This window comes from Struthio camelus, chromosome 1, assembly GCF_040807025.1.
Source record: "Struthio camelus isolate bStrCam1 chromosome 1, bStrCam1.hap1, whole genome shotgun sequence".
Classification (NCBI taxonomy): Eukaryota; Metazoa; Chordata; class Aves; order Struthioniformes; family Struthionidae; genus Struthio; species Struthio camelus.
The window spans coordinates 76,586,343-76,599,259 of NC_090942.1; the positions used below are offsets into that span (position 1 = coordinate 76,586,343).

Genomic DNA, 12,917 nt, shown 5'->3' on the forward strand with positions numbered 1-12,917 from the left:
GTCAGAGATTCAAGTGTCTGGGAGCAGTAAGCCCTTATTAGCCATGTTGTGGAAGTAGGACATGCAGTAGGATATGCAAAATCTAGTAGTATTACAAATCATTTGCAAACCATAACATTCAAGGTATTGGAGGCATGAACTGCATGAACTGTACTGGGTGTTGCTGGAAACAGTTTATAGATAGAAAACAGAACTTAAAGATCAAGGAATGCTGAGCAAGCCAAATGTTTCTATGGCCATCTTCTAGCTGTTTGTGTTGGCAGTTTGCTAAAACAAATTGCTTATTGATGGTCCCTTTAGTAGAAGAAATGTATTACCTGATTAAAAATGTTAAGAGTTCACTAGTCAGTAACACCTATAAATCCTGTCATCTTTTGTAGCTTTAAATAACATTTGTGTGCTGCTTTGTATCTTTTTGAATGGGAAAGAGAAGCTTCAGTATTTTCACAGCAACTGTACTTTTTAAAAACTATCATATTGTGTATGGAGTGCTTTCTAGCTGTGTATTTTCACTTAAGAATTTTGTACCTCCTTTACAGTGACAGTTACCATACAACAGTGGAATAGCTTGCATTATTTTTGGCAATCTTCTTACAAGGACCTAGATTAAGATCTCTAAGTTTGACTTACAGCTGTTCTATTTGGAACTTTTTTTGTGTTCTGAAGCCTTTCAGACAGATCCATCTCCTCATGCTTCATAAATTTCTTTTTTAAAAGCTGTTCCCTCTTCATGTTAATTGATAAAATATATAGTGTGTTAGCCTGTGTTCCTCTTACTAATTGGATACAACTAAAACACAGACTAGGTGTAAAAACTTAAGTGCAACTCACTTGCTTGTTGGGAAGGTTGAGTATTGTTTTGATGGCTTCTGTTTGCCTGTTCTGTATTGATTTGATATGGAAGTGTTTTATCCCAAAGACCCTGAGATTGACATCTTGCTTCACTGGATCTGTCTGTCTAAATGTTACAGAACAGATGGTTAACTCAAAAACAAGAGTATTAAAGCTGAGTAGCTAAATCTGATCTCCTAAAAATGAGGTTGCCAAAACAAGCTGCTGTGTTTGATGGAGCTGTTGAATTGTTTTTTTTTTTCCTGGTATAATGGCAAATCTCAGTGTGATGCCTAAATGCAAAGGGGTTGGTGGTTGTTTCAAAATTTTTCAGCTTTTTCACTTCTCTCAGAACCTATAATGTGAAACGGTAAGTTGCTTACCTAAGCTTTATGTCAAAATATTGCAGGGCTATGGGAAGAGAAAAGGGTCAGTTGAAATTCATTATTTTTTCTAGATTTGAGAGTGTAGTCCTGGGTTTTAATAATGAGGACAAACTGTAGGAGTGGAGTAAGGCTGGCACCTAAGTTTCCCGATAACTTGGCATGATTTGCTTTTTTCTTCTATATAGGTGGTCAGTGAAGTGAGAAGGAAAGGCAAATCCTTAGAAGAAAGGGTTACTGTGTTTACCGGCGAATTCTGTGTATATAAAATTCCTTATTGTCAGCATCAGGGCAGATAGTGGGAGGGAGGTGTTACACCGGAAGAAACCTTTAGGTCGTCTAATCTAACCTGCACACCACAGACCCAAGTTACCTCTGCTCTGAGCCTACTGGATGAATCTACGTACATCTGTACTGATACAAAAGGGATTAAGGCATTTATTTTCTGCATTCATCTTGTTGGGATTATTTCATAGGGACACCATTTCAAGCTAACCTACTTGACTATTTTCGAATGAAACATTCAGATGATCAAACTCATGCTGCTTATCCTGTCCTTTGGAGGTTTAAAAACTTAGGATTCTTCTATGAGCTGCTGCAAGTTACGGTTACTTAGCACTTTTCAGGAATCTCTGTCCTTGCAATCCTTTTTTTCAATCCATGGTGGATCAAATAGTCAGTCTTTAAGTTCTATACATGTCTTGGGGAATTATTTTTTATTTATGTGATATAAGAAGAGCTGTTACATTTTTTGGAGAGTACGTTATCGCAAATGCCTGCACATGTCATAATTGTGATTTGATAATTGTATAAAAGTTCAACAAAGCAGTGAACTTATTTGTATATGCGTCTGCCTTGATAAATACCTTAAATTTACAATTTTGATTTTTCTAGTCTTTACTTTTACTGAGTCTTTAATGTTAAAGATCTATGTGTATGAAAGGTGTCCTTCCATCTGTTCAATTTACACAGCAAGTTTTGCAGTAGAATTGAGTTTGCTGGGAAAGCATCTCAAATCTTTCTCTCTCTCTCTCTCTCTCTCTTTTTTATGTAGTCATTTTTTAATGACATAGCCCAACTTTCTCAAAGGTAAATTTTGGGAAATGTTGCTTCATTTGCTTGCATTTTGAAATGCTAGTTGAAATCTTTATTTCCATGGGGGTTTGGGAGTTTTCTTAGGAGAATGGGCTGGCTTAGGTTTTTTTTTTTTTAATTCTACTTTTTCTAATTGGCCTCAAGACCCTTTTTTTTTGCAGGGACAAATGACTGTGAAAGCTCTCAGTGGTAGCCTCATGCTTCTGAAGATGGTGAACTTGAGAGGGGAGTCCCTTCAAATATCTTTGTCTGCTGATCTCAGTGGTTAGGACACAGAGTTGGCTGCTCTCACCTCAAGATCTTGCTTGCAACACGAAACCTGCTAAACCTCAAAAAACAAACAAAAAAAAAACCCACCACAGTTCAGGAGTTACAGCAACCTCTGTGAAGCTTGGAGAAGGCAATGTATTAGGAAAGAAATTAGCAAAGGTACCAAAGTGTCTGAGAGCATGTGGAGTGTTGTCATCAGTTGCAAAATCAACGTAAATACCTCCAGAAAATTACTCTTCCTTTGTTCTTGCTAAACACAAGAAATAGGAGCCATTAATACCATTGGCAAATTGTTTTCGCTGCCAGTGAGCATCCTGCAGTTATAATCAACAAGTTGGAATTCTCCCTTGCAGCTTTGGGCAGCGGCTGTTGCGGAAGCATTGGGTTAGTGATGATAAAATAAGCCTCTTCAGTCCTTGCTTAAGGACAAAGTAGTAAAGGATTTTACAACTGAAAAATCTCACAGTTCTGTTGTGCTGTTCTGGCTATCTGGTGGAGGTCATCTTAATGAAAAGAGATTTTCAGTGGTTGTTTCTTGTGGCTATTGTGAATGGAAAGAGTTTCCTGGTTTAGTGTGGTTTGGAGCTGGATGGTAAGGAATTATTTCATATGTCTTAACAACATGTAACTAGTGACCTATCTGTCCTCTGAAATCCACAATTTGGAACGCTGTCATGTTTGTAAAATGTATCTGGCTGGCTGCCATTAAATTGACTGTTTTGGTGCATAGTTTATAAGGGGATGGATGCCTCTAAAAGAAAATGAGAAATCACAATGCAGAATGAGTTATGAAGATCACTAATGTCCATGACAGATGTCTTTTTTTTTTTTAAATCCTTGTTTCCCAGGAAAACAAACATTGGAACAGAGACTGTAAGATGAGTGGTTTGGTTTTAAATGCCGAAATCTTTGCTTGTACTGATCCAAATTTGATTTCCATGGAAACAGGGAGTTTAGGACTCACTGTCACCTTCAGCTGCTGGCTGAGTAAATTGTTCCTTACACTAAACATTTCAAAATCAACAGATTAATGTTGATATTATCAGCACTACGTATTTTGTGGAGAGTGAGGAATGATAACTAGTGTAGCTCATTTCTGAGAGATGCTTGACTTTAACTGCCTACAGATCTGGTAACTTAACCTGGCATGAAATCTAAACATTTATCTTCTGTTTGTATTTTTGTACACTTTGCTTGATCTTCACTGTTGAATTGTCACATATATAATGACTGCATGATCATAGTTTCTATTCCTGATAGCAAATCCAGTGTCTGCTGTACTAAAAAGACCAGATCTGACCTCTGCTGCCTTCCCCTTAGTTCTCATATCAGCTGACTGTGTAGTAATGTAGGTGTTCTCCCTTGCCTTGCACCAGCCCTGGAAAAAGCAGTTGTGGATGCATCAGTTGCAGCAACAACTTGGATAGACTAAAAAGATCCTGAAACTGTTTTCAGTGAGCCTAGGGCTCAAATGCACCACTTCATTATGAAAAGTCTATAAATTCCCATTATGCTCTTACCAACAACGGGTAAAGCCTGGTCTGCGTGGATTTTGTAAGGGCAGAATGACAATGCCAACCCCACATGAAGGTGGGTGAAGACTTAACTTTCTGGAAGAAGACCCAAAGAAATTGATGGCTCACCCTGGCTCTAGAGTGGAATGGAGGTTGTTCAGAGAATAGTAAAGAATGTAATGCTATGTTGTCTTGAATGCCAGGGTTACGCCGTGAATACAAGAGTTGATAGGAGGAACTTGCAATCTTCTAGTCTATGAAAAAGTGTCCTTTTGAGAAAGTAGCTTTTTCTGATCTTGAAGCTTTATCTGGTTACATGATTCCCCCTAGCTCCCTTAATAAGTTAGACATACTTTATCAGTGTTCCACCTTCACTTAGAGCTGCTTGGGGAAACATTATAGTGATTGCAATTACTACTTGAAAGCAAACGTCTTATGGATTGGCACTTTTGTATTTCTATGACTTGTACCATTCACGTTAACCTACAAGAACTTGACAGAGTGAAAGTGTATCAAATGTATGAAAAACAGTATTACGCTGGAGATTTATTTTGTGCTAGGCATTTAGTGACTCAAAGTATTTAGTATCAGTTGGTCATGGCAGGTGACCACCTTCTATGTAGATGATGTATTTTGTGGGAAGTATTGGAATACAGACTGTCTTAGATGTTTATGAATAGAATTAAGGTTCCAGAAAGAGCTCCCCTCAGTAAACTTTTTTTTCCTCAATGAAATACTATGGAGGTTTGAAAGCAGATAAACTGTTTTGATAGATGAGTGGTGTTACTCTTACAAAGATGACAATTTTAAGTACTTTTTAAATGTACGTTATAGCTAGGTGCTATCTTGCCCTCAAAAAATGAATAAGGGGTTTTTGGAACAGTGCCAAGAGATCTTTAATCAGCAAAGAGGTATTTCCATAGTGTTAAAAAAATCATAATTAACAACATAGATCTGGTTTTTCAGATTTTTTTAGGATTTCTTTTGTTTCACAGAAATATCAATTTGTTCATTAGTATATCGTTTTGTTTAGGGATCATTAGACCAATAATAATAAATAAATAATAATAAACTACATAGTATCAGGAATGAAAAGGGAGAATTGGTTGATTCGGATGTACTCTTCCAGTGTGGGATGAAGTGTTCTGGAGAATGCTTTTCTGGCCTAAATTTTCCTTTTCTGTGTTTCAGCACATTTGGGTGTTTAAGGTGAGCTTTGTGCGTTTCATCTAGCTAAGCTATTCTAGGAACATGGAATATCACTGCTGTATTGGTCTTGTCCGTGGCCTCTTGATCAAGACAGGAGATTCTAGGTCTGTTCTAAAATACAGGGGAGTCTTTTCCTCTACTGTGGTGGCTGGAATTCAATTGGAATTTGCCAATGTCGATGTTTAGACTGAACAGGAGCTGGTGGGGGTGGAGGGGAAGGCATTTTTCATAGGACATAGATACAGGGTTAGGGAGGAAGAGCCAGAAATAAGCATAACCGAATAATTATGTCACTACCTGTAAAGACTAGGTGTAGCGAAGAAATCTTGTTTATTCTTATTAAGAAGAAATTTGCCTTCTGTTTGAAATATGTTGGCACAATGATTATTTGGCAATGACTCTTGTTCTCTATACCAGCAATTAGTAAGTTTTAAAAGCTAAAGACAAATTGTAAGAAAGTACATATACAAGGTAAATCTCTTACAGGGGAGTATACTTACAAACTACCTGCAGTTAAATACAGAAGACTAGAAGCTCCACTGCTTGAACTACTTAGTCTTTGTAAAAATGCTCCTTGAGGAGGTATCTTAACATACAAAGTTTCTTCCTTCCTGCAGGTGTTTCTTAGCTTGCACATGAATTGAAATGAATAAATACAAACACTTTAAGAAAGCTTGCATGACTTCACTTCTTGCACATTAGGATTTATTTAAAGGGCCAGGCCAGGATATTTGTGTGCTTAATCAGGCGACTAATTCAGCTGCTGCTTATCCAAGAGAACAGGTTATACAGCTGCTTGTTTCATCTCTCTGGCATTCAGTTCTCCTGTGTTTATTTGACTTCTCTCCACTCTTATATGTTACAATTTAAAAAAAAAAAATCATTATTATGGAGTTAGCCTTGTATTATGCAAGTCTATCATGACTAACTGATTTAAAATCTTGTGGGATTTCTCTCCCTTCTCAGAAGTGGGAAGATCTTACCTTGTTCTCAATGAAAATGTGTGGGTTTGTTCATGTTGCAGAATGGTCATGCAGTTTGAGCATAACAGGCAATGTTTACCTGGGATTCTATTATTTATGCTTTGTACAGGGTATGTGGAAAGCAAAGATGCAGATGGAGAACTTTAGAAATACAGAAATGCTGAATTTGTTTTCTCCACATAATATGCCTAAACAACATGACCAGGTTTACAGACCTATTTGTCACTTATTGATACCTTTAAATAGCTGAGACTTGCATTTACGTCACTTTTAGATGAGCTGTAATTTGCTTACCAGTTGCTTCACCTATGTTGTACTACTTATTTTTAGAAGGCTCAGGGAGTTCTGTTGTAATTGAATTACTGTGAAGAGTGATTCGATCCATTATCTAACACATATCCAGTCCTGGATAAATAGCTTTTAATGATGTTAAAGAATAACCTCATTAGCAGTAGGGATATTTATATTTTCCCCCAGAATCATAGTTTGCCAAGAACCACAAGCACAGAAGAAACTAGCAGCATCACATAGTTTCATACTGTAACGTAGTTGAATGCAAAGGAAAATGTTGAAGCTGCTGTGGCTTTTAAATATTTGACTATATCTAATTTTGCTTTATATGAGGACTTTGTCTAGTTTGCTGTAAGTGAAAGCAGATAAAATTTGAAAGCTTTTTCATGTCTCTTTGGTTTCTTCTCAACACATAAAAGTGCCACTAGTGGCCGAACTGCAGTTGTTTGCCTTCACAAGAAGAAGGCCTCTAACGTTTACCTTGAAGAAAGGGAAAAACTCTTAGTGAAGAGTGTAAATCCAAGGTGCGAATGAATTGGTGTTTAAAAAAACAAAAACAAAACAAGCCATAGCTCTGGATTTTGTTTCTGGGATTTATGCAGCTCTGTAAGCAATGCTGTGAAAATAACTTTTGGTCTGTTGTTCAACTAATATACATAAGAAGCCAATTTTGAAGTCCTAAAAATAGCAATTGTGGTTAGTTCATTACTTAAAAATATTTATTAAAAAATTCAAAGTGTGTTTTTTCTTGCAGGCAATGTATGCTTTTCTGTATGTAGTTCCAGGTATATTTTAGGTAATGTGTATTTTGTTCATGTTATTAGCTAATAGAACCAAGCTATGTGCCTAAATGCTACCTCTTGGTGTCCTCTTAATGATTGTTCTGAGGTTTTCTCTCCTATATGTTTTTAATGTGAACTGTTCTTACAGTTTTATATTGATGTTAAATTGGTGGCCTACACTAGTATGGTCTGTTCTTCCCCCTCAGAAAGGTATAGTGATCTAGGTTTTTCTTTTCTGTAACTTCGCATTGTAACTTGCTTATATGGTGCTTTATATGTGCTTCTATATGATAAGCAGACCAAGGGCCAGCAAATGTTTATTCTGTACTTTCAAGGGAAGGATAATTTGATGTATATCTAATGGAAGCACCTAATTGAATTATGTGCAGATTACTTCTTTCTATTGCAGATAAAATGTTTTATCTTTTCTCCACTTACTGTAGCAACAACTGCTAAAACAGGGTTTTAAGCAAAGATGAAAGATGATGAAAAGGTCTTAGCTCTGTAATCTAACTTTAACATTGCCTTGAAAATGATTTTACTGTGTTGTGCTCCTGGTTTGCCATTTATCCAGTGAACCATTCAGCTGCAGTATACCAGTATCTACACCTTTAATATTTTGAGATGACCAGTTTGGAAGAACAACATATTGTACTTAACAGCATGTTAAACTTTTTGCACTCAGGTTAGGTTTAATAATTTGTTCTTTAGTTTGCCTACAGCTCACTTTAACGTTTGCTAGAAGGCTTTCCAGAATGAAATAGTTACAGAGAGGGATGTATGTGTTTTTCAAAGACAGTTCATTTGTATGGCCATGAAGACTTGCATTGCTCTCTCTGAAAGGCTAGGTGGGGAGTTAATGCTTAACTTCTTTGTAGTTTTCAGTAGCCATGAAGATCTGCATCAAGACACTAGAAGATACTAGGACTGAGGCATGTATGTGACAAATGGTTCTTTTGCCTTTTCCCATATTGACCTGTCCAGTAACAGAATGGCAGCACCTTCCTGTATCTTCCAGCTTCTAGGGCATTCTCCAGAATACTGCAAGGTTCTCAGATTGTTCTTATTTGAGGATTTGTAGGCTTGTGTTATTGTTGTGATTTTTTAAATGAGAATAGATGTTGACTTACGTGTATGAGGAACTTTCCGAACTCTGCCTTCAGCTCTTCTGTTTGTTGGATAAAACATGTACAGGAGAATTCTTTTCTGCATTGCTTTCTTGTTGGTAAGTGAACTTTCAGTTCTAAATGATGCAATGAAAGACAGCATTTGGAAGTAGAAATGATGGCATAGGTAGGTGGGTGGGTGGGGTTTTTTTACCTTGCAGGTTTCCCTGCGAGGCTGCTGTCTACGCCTCAAACTTAGTCTATGGCGAACCTGCTGCTATGGTTAAGGGCTTTTGTAGGACGTAAGATGCTACAAAATTAAATGTTGTAGAATTTTTGTTGTGCATACCTACAAATCATATTTATAGTTCAGCTCTTCAGTAATACCCAATAGATGATGTACTCTTATTTATAGTTAAGTGACAGCAGTCTTGCTTTTATTGCATTAAAGCCGAGTAATGCAAACCACCTTCAATTAATGTTGGGAAGGAAACAAACTTAAGCCAGAATAACTTTTCAATTGAATTGCTACCAGCTTGTCAGCCAGTGGCAGTGCTACTGCAAAAACAAAATAATTGTTATGTTTGTGGCAAGCTGCCAGGAAAATGCTGATTCTATTTTTAATGCATGCACTTCAAAAACTTATTTATTAGCAATTATTATATAACAACATATTAACAGTTGCTTACTAACACTACAAGTTTGGTAGCTTGGGAGATTTCAGTTTAAAAATGCATTTTTGAGCATTTTCAATTGCTTTTTTAGAGAATTAAACATTAGGAATATGTATTTCTTGTGGACATGATAACTCGGTGAATTGTCTGACCTGTATAATCTGTCTTTTTTGCTAGTAAAAAGTTCTGTTGAAAATGACTAGACCAATGTTTTGGTCCTGTCTTAGTTCCTTCCTAAAAATATATATTTTCTGTAACAACAGAATAATTGCAAGATGATTCCTGGACACTTCTTACAAGACTTAGTAATCCCTCTCATATAGGGAATTATATCCTATCCAGAGTACGTGCTCTCCTCCATCATACTACTGTCTTCAGGGGATTTCTTGCAAGAACAACAGAAATTATTAGAAAATAGATTGTTTATATTTTTAAATTGAGGAAAAAGGAATGTCTGGTTTACAATGCATCTGAGAGAAATTAAAGTGAATAGTAAGTGTCTGGGCATTTTGACTTTGCTGTTGAGTGTGCGTTGTTCCCCCCCTCGCCTGTTACACATCATATAAGTCTTATGGCTCCCCATCTACAGCACTATTGCGTGTAGACTTAAAATTTAGCTACCTCTTCTAAATATCTGGAATATTTAATTTTTATTCTTCTGAAAGTTCTTCTATTTAAAGAAAAAAAGAATGTTTCACTCTGTTCCTGGCCAAGTGGCTGCAGAAAGTCTCTTGCTGCTTCTAGGGAAAAATGCACAGGGATTACGAGCATGTCTTGTTCAGTCAAACGCGTGGAGATGGAATCAGGCTCCTCGTGTGTTTTGGTGAAGACCTAGATTTTAAAAGCATCCATTCCCCCTATGGAAATATTGCTGTAGTTTGTATAATGCTGTCCTGTGCAGGTGACCTTTTCTGCTCTAGCCAGGAGAACATCAATTCCATACTGTCACTGGTGGTGCTTGATGTCACTGGGCTCTTGCATCTGCCCAATAAATGTTGGTCTGAAGGAAAGCTAGCTTTTGCCTCCTGTGAATTCTGTCACCATTAATATGAGGCGATGTCTCACCTTCCTAAATAACATGCTCTACCTATACATCATGTTGCATAAAATCTTTTTAAGTTGGCTTTTTTTGTGCAGTGTTGTAAAAGGTTTCTCACAACTATTAGATTTTCTATCAATTCTAGCATTCTGTTCCTTGTGGCAGGGAAAGACTTGGTCTTGAAAATGCCGATAAGAGTAAGAGCCTGTACTTTAAGCAGTGAATGCAGTAGGATTTGATTTGCGTAGCACAGGTTTGAAAGCCAGCAGTCTTGTATTGCTTTGATTGTTAGTTCTTTTTTCCTTTCATTTTGATTCTGACTGCCTCTTGTGAAAACTTATAAAATCATACTAAATGCTTTGCCAACTGCATTTTCTAGGCCTTTTGCAGGTATTATTAGCTTTCCCATGCTAATCCTATCACGCATACAGAATTCTTTGAAGGCTGCTTACTTTACCTTTATATTTTTTTCCTTTTCTTGCAGTCATGCCTGCCTTTACAGGTCTGGGGTCACATAAGCAACAGTGAGTACAGTGTTCTTGAAAGAAATTTGGCAGAGGAAGCTAGTCCTGACCTAAACTGTTAGCTTTTGGAAGCAAAAGATGGCTTAGATCAAATGATACAACTTTAAAAAAAGATTTACACTTTGGTGCAAGTTAAGAGGGTTTCTGCCCCACAATGTTACACATGCTATTTCCTTAGCGTAGCACACCTACTTGGCAAGTGGAGATTATTAGTGTTGCTGCCCTTCTAGCTTGTTTGTAGACGCTGATTCCAAAAACTGCCTGTTTAATTAGCAGTAGTCTCGGATGGACCCTAGCACTGAAAATTTAGAGAAATCTTAATAAAGGTAATTGGTGCTATGGCAGAAAACTGTTTTTTCATTCTACAGTATAGACTTATTTAGCTGTAGTAAGTCAGAAAAAAGTCTTTTTTGTGCTTCTCTGCAGAGAGAATTCTTGAACATTGCAGCTGAATTTAATAATCGTGCACCTGTTGTAATATATTATGAAAAGCTGTAGGTTGATGCTTTTCTCTTTTGTGGAGTTGAATATAATGCTTATTGCTATTGATGTATTTCTTCTTTCCAACTGAAGAGATTGTCTGAACTCTGACATCTTATATGATTAGAAAGAGCAGAAGCCAGTGAACACTCTGGCATGTCATTTTTAATTTGAACAATTAGGATGGCATTAGTGTATTGAAAAATGGCCCATTTTCTAGCCACATAATGGAATTTCCATTTAATAAAATATTAACTTTAGAAACTATATAAATGTATTTTAAAGTTTGTGGCAGTATTAGCATGGTTAGGCTTTGAAACTAAGTTAGGTGACTTGGTGTATTCTTACCATAGTACTTAATCCTTCACATTAATAGCATAATTGTAGCTGTGTTTTTCCACAGGCCATCTATATGAAAATGAAGCAGTGTAGGTTTTTATTTGATGGGGCAACAAGAAAGCACACAGAAGAAAAATGTATACACTCTTGGGATATCCATACTCTTTCTTTGCAGTGGAAATATAGGTATACTTGCATCCTTATCTCCATAAGGACCTAATACTTGAAATACTGCATACTTGAGGGCATTATTGAGTCTCTTTGTGGGCATTACAGCTTCCTGCTTGATTTGGAAGTGGACTTTATCAGAGGGATCATTAGTGTTTTGTGCTGGCCTAATTTTTTGAGGGGTAGAATTGTCTCATGTCATTGTGGGAATTAGCATAAGGGGAAGAAGGAAGGTAGACGAGTTGACTTTAAGCATGTGTCTGAGTAAATATTAAAAACTTGTGTGTAACTTTTTGTTTGTTCAAGTCCCAGCTATAGAAGATAAACTAGTAATTAGGGAGAATTCAAAGACATAGGAAAATATTGTCATCAAGTGAATCTGTGCAAATGGTGGTGAAAGTACATTGCGGAGGTGGAATAAAAACACTATCTAGTTAGCGTGTGATACATCAGTGATGCAGGACAAGTGCAGATTCCTTTGTGAACGTGCTCTCAATACTGCTCCTTGCTGATTTGCTCTCAATACTGCTCCTTGCTGATTTGCTCTCAATACTGCTCCTTGCTGATTTGCTCTCAATACTGCTCCTTGCTGATTTGCTCTCAATACTGCTCCTTGCTGATTTGCTCTCAATACTGCTCCTTGCTGATTTGCTCTCAATACTGCTCCTTGCTGATTTGCAGCATTCTGATCTACTCTAACCTTGGAAGAAGTGAATTAAATTATGGGAAGAGGCCTACTGAGAAAAAGAATGAAGGAACAGAGGTGGTGAAGTACCCTTCGACCAGAGAAGATACCTTCTTGGGATACAGGGGGTGAGGTACCTGCCTTACTGCATTATTTCTGTAGCATTTCAAAAGAAGCTTGAGAGACTAAGGGCTGTGACAGGCTGAGTTACTGTAGTTTAACAAGCCAGTATGCATCTGCTGAGCTGTGGTAACTTAGTGCAGCCTCTTATCCTATTCTCAATTCAAGTTAAAATGCTTCAGCACAAACTTATGTACTTGATTTTTAGGATAGTAGATTTTGCCTCTTATTTGTAAAGAGCCACCACTGGCCACTGCTAGCTCATTAATGTCCTACTTTCTTAAGCTTAGTGTTTGTCTTGACACACAGTATGTTAAAGTCATTTGGAAACTTCACATGGCTTAAGGTTAAGTCTTTGAAAGTGTGCCTGTGACCCCTCTAATCTTCACTCTCAATGAAAGAAGTGCCAAGAAATCTTGTCAAG

The 12,917-nt window shown here is 37.1% G+C and overlaps 1 protein-coding gene across 4 annotated transcripts in view; it reads left to right on the forward strand.

The window, feature by feature from the left end:
* The window catches only part of RASSF8 (Ras association domain family member 8), a 92,327-nt gene that overhangs the window by 15,837 nt on the left and 63,573 nt on the right, over window positions 1-12,917 (forward strand). The window contains exon 2 of one of the 4 annotated variants that reach the window (XM_068949926.1): window positions 12,370-12,506. The exons of 1 other annotated variant lie outside the window; for it this stretch is intronic. The gene's annotated coding sequence lies outside the window, so the exon portion shown is untranslated. Of the gene's footprint in view, window positions 1-3,146; window positions 3,172-12,369; window positions 12,507-12,917 lie in introns of those variants that run through there. 2 more of the 4 variants (XM_068949944.1, XM_009690352.2) reach the window with 2 other exon arrangements.